Source organism: Diadema setosum, chromosome 12, assembly GCF_964275005.1.
Source record: "Diadema setosum chromosome 12, eeDiaSeto1, whole genome shotgun sequence".
In the NCBI taxonomy this organism is placed as follows: Eukaryota; Metazoa; Echinodermata; class Echinoidea; order Diadematoida; family Diadematidae; genus Diadema; species Diadema setosum.
Genome location: NC_092696.1, coordinates 32,449,013 through 32,453,437, shown reverse-complemented (window position 1 = coordinate 32,453,437; position 4,425 = coordinate 32,449,013). Strand labels below are relative to the sequence as shown.

At 36.2% G+C, this 4,425-nt stretch overlaps 1 long non-coding RNA gene across 1 annotated transcript; it reads right to left on the bottom strand.

Moving 5' to 3' along the window:
• Nucleotides 1-732: 732 nt before the first annotated feature.
• Nucleotides 733-3,383, bottom strand: LOC140236237 (uncharacterized). The gene is made up of 3 exons (XR_011901767.1): nucleotides 3,280-3,383; nucleotides 1,603-1,753; nucleotides 733-791 (listed from the first exon to the last, which is right to left on the bottom strand). It is a non-coding gene; the product is annotated as an uncharacterized lncRNA (long non-coding RNA).
• Between the last annotated feature and the right edge of the window lie 1,042 nt (nucleotides 3,384-4,425).

The window sequence follows — 4,425 nt, the reverse complement described above, 5'->3', positions numbered from 1 at the left end:
TCTATAAATAAAATGATAATTACATCAGATGAAAACCCAAGCAACCACATTCACACTCACATTTATTTTGGATAGAAGAACAAGGTAAAATATTACAAGAATTCTTTTGGGTAACACACAAGAAGCGAATGTTTGTTTGGTAAGGTGCACCCTAGTGGAATTGTATATGATATAGGTAGATAAGAATATTACCAGAAACAACAAAAGGAGGCCTAACTACATAAATATTCAGACATATCTATATGTAAAGATAAAATATTTTCCATTATTTTTTTCATAATATGGTATAATAAAAGAAAATTTGAGAGGCCATGGCTTCTAGATGTCTTTGAAAGGTAACAAGTGATGTTTGTTTTCCGCTATATAAAGCTGTTATATATTTCCTTGGCAATTCGTTCATCAGTTACAAATCGTACAATAAAAACAACTTAACAGTAGAATTTCATATATTTGAATATATACACAAAATAGTTCCGTACATAACAGAAAAAAAAAAAATATGTCATAAGGGGAAAAAAAGGCACCCTTAATGCAGTTATGTACAACATATATCACAAATCTGGCAACCTGCCTGGCAACCTTTCTGGAAAAAAATAAATAAACAAAAGCACTAACAACAATAACATAATCAAACTACATCAGAAGAATATACAGGTATCATGAAAATATGTACATACACATACACACCTTATCATGGGGAAGCAGACAGGCTAGGCATGATGAAGGGATACTCTGGAAACTCAAAGAGAGAAAATCTCCATCACAAGATGTAGAGCAGGGCAACGCAGCTTCTATAAAATGATAATCATTATCAAGAGAAAACCCCAATAAAGACAGACAAAAAATATCAACACAAACAAGAAAAGGAAGCTTATCTACCTACCAATTCAAAGATATCTACTGATAAAATCTTTATTCTTGAAGAATATGCCACAGTTAAAAAAAAAATAATAAAATATATATATATGAAGAGTTTGTTTGCAAAAACCGATAAGTCCATATTTGCCAAATGGAGATATTTGCGATTAAAGTTCAAGAAAAATAAAGAGAATGATAAGACAATTTTTGCTTCTTTTGACCATAACTTAAAAAATATACCTTTATATGTAGTGACCAATATATCATTTAAAAGGTATTATTTTGTACTTTATGACAGAGATCGTACTTGAAAATCTTCAAAAATGGACTTATCGGTTTTTGCAAACAAACCCTTCATATATATATATATATATATACACTTGTATATATTGTAAACAAAAAAAGGGGGAGGCCATGGCTATTGGTTATTTTCGAAAGGTAACATTTAATGTTTGTTTCCCACTGTAGAAAACAATGCAATATCTCCTACAGAAATTGCTCTGTGATCACTCATTCACATATGAAATATAGATTTACATACTTGATTAAATTAATAAAAAATAGTCCTGTACATAATTTCAGGAACATTTCTTTTGCCATTGTTAAACAGACCAAAAAAAAAAAAAAAAAAAAAGGTACCCTACACGCAGTTAAGAGTACCGTACCAATCTACATCTAGCAACGTGCACCTAGCAAACTTTTTGGCCGAAAGAGATATTATAAAATGAAAATATGCATACACACCTTATCACTGGAAAGCAGACAGGCTAGGCATGATGAAGGGATGCTCTGGTCACTCACGCACGACACAGATCGAATCACCACTAACGCCAGAATAGAAGTTAAAAGGTGCAGAACAGTGCAGCACAGCTTCTCACAGTTGCTATACGAGAATCTACATAAATAAAAAATAATCACATCATGAGAGAACCCAATGAGCTCATGTAATTTGTGGCCACATGATGACAACAACGTTAGACTTAAGGTTAGAGGTCTAGTTTGCACTTTTCTCAGGCACAATGAAATAAAATCCAATCCCGATGTCGTAAATTTTCTCAGGCAGGAATTTTCTAAAAATTCTAGGTCGTATAGGCCTATCACTATCGTAGCAGGTGTCTGCAGTAAATTTACACTGTCATAATTGAATAGCCTGGTTTGAAATTACAATTTACGTTAGGCCTACTTACATTCGTCTAACATTAGAAGGTCTAGAAATATAGTAAGGGTACTAGGTCTCGCGCAGGGACTTAATGATCGCGCATAGCGTAACTGCGTATAGCAAGCAACATTACGCGTAGGACTAAGCGCAAAATTTGCCGATACGCCCATGGAATAAAAATACCTGACAACCGCTAAACATGAGAAGAAAGCAGGTAAGAAATTTTGATTTCAAACAAATTTGTCATTAAATTTCCAATTTTTTGGAACAAAATTTTCACTAAATTTCCAATTTTTTACCTTATAATTTACCTACCTTAGCTTAAAATCTTTTTTTAAAGGATGTCGTAGCCTAGACGTGTCGTCTCGCTTGTCTCGTTCGTATGATCGTAGCCGATCGGCGATAGAATTCGTAATTTGTTCGATCGATCGTTGATAATATTCTACGAAAGCCGAAGCACGCTACAGCCGCAGAGAGGGGCAGACACTTTCACGCATGAAACTACATAGGGCAGCTGCGCGATCTTTACATACCCCGAGAAGGTGAACGCATAAAAAAAAGTCCGACATACAAACGGCGACACCGCACTACTCCGTCATCGTATCATCAGGAGATTCTGGGAGGTGATTTTTCTGCATTTTCGTGATATTCATTGAGAAATTCAGGTACGATTATGGAATAATTTTTATTACAAGAGCATCACAAATTTTCGTGCGCGATATCTAGACCCCTCAACCATACATTGAATGTAACTTACATGTAGATTTCTACATGTACGTTAACTGCGACTGCAACGCGTACAGAGACGTTGGGCAGTGTTGGGGCTGGTCGCAGTTACATGTACATGTACGTCTAATCTAACGTTAACAATAAGTAACGTTAGTAAACACGTTACAGACCCAGTAGGCCTAGGCCTACTCTCTAGACACAGTAGAAAACCTCTAGGTCTAGTACTATGCAGCAAAGTTAAACTTGTATTCAGCCATTTTTCGCATAGCCTTTATTGTTCATTGTTGTTCTGTCACCGTCAGTTTACATTCCTTTTGAGAAAAAAAAAATCACAAAAAGATGGGAAGAAAGAATCTGGACGCACATAAGTACTAACAAAAAATAATACACGTGGGACTGGGTTCAGTTATCTTCCGTGTCAACTCGAAAACGAGTAGAGTTCTAGTGGATCTCCAAAAAAAAAATCTAACAATACCAGTACGGTCATTAATCCTAAAATAACGGTACATTTTACTCTGAAACCGAAAATTTACCTTTTATCAGAGAGAGTTGTAAATACTTCCGTCTTAATCAGATCTCAGCAGTCGATAGGTTGTACCCGGTACCCACGCAACGCAGACAGAACCCGGAAAATTTCATGCGAACGATACGCAACCTAGTACCTCGGACCGAACGGCGCGAAACGAGGAGGCAATCAAGACCAGCGAACTATCTGTCTGAGTTACGCGCGTTCTATGAAATTGCGAACACACATAATGAAGGCCATCGCAGCTGTCAAAACGCGTTCGTGCGTCCCATCAAGCGGAGCGTACCCACTGAACGCACGTAACATACTGAACAGAATTAGAAAAGAAGCTGAAGCTAAATAACTGAAAAGACAGGTATGCTTGTGGCGCGAAACCGAAGGCAGATGTCTAACTTCAGGGTAGTGTCGGCGTTTCTGTGTTAAATCATATCGACTCTGGAGTGTCTCAACTAGCAGTTACGTACGTTCGCGGCGTGGACAGAAAATTGAATTTGGTAACTTTGAATACGGATATTAAATAATAGTCCTGATTTGATTTTCTGTTGAATTAGTGAAACCTATTAACTTGAAACCGTCGTCAGCAAAGTGCATTTAACACAAAATAACTGCACTCTGACGCCTGGAAACCAAACGAAATTGAGGCCGAACTTACGTAACTGAAGTAGGACAGAACGCCGACCTTTTTGGTCCAGCTTGCTTTCCACTCTCTCAAAACTCTTGTGATCGTTCAGGACGCACAAGAAAATGATTTCCCGGTGCGTTGCCGATAAATTTTGAATTATAATCCATACAGAATAAGTGTCTTCTCAGGAAATTTATTTTATACAAGTTACAATTCATGTCAATTTTTATTTCAAATTTGCACATTATCAACAATATCAAATAAAAACAAACAGTATTAACCAGCACATCACCCAAAAAAAAAAAAAAAAAAAATGACATCAAGACTCGACGAGGTTGAATATTTTATTTCACCTTACCACGTTTATTCACGAGATAAACAAAAAACGATGATTCAAACAAATATTTTCAAATGAAATTGCTCTATATCTAGAGTGCATAAAACTACCCATTTACCGTGGAATTGCCCATCCATGCATACCGGCAAAATACAAAGTTATTTTTCGAATGTTACTTGTTAATTGAAGTGAAC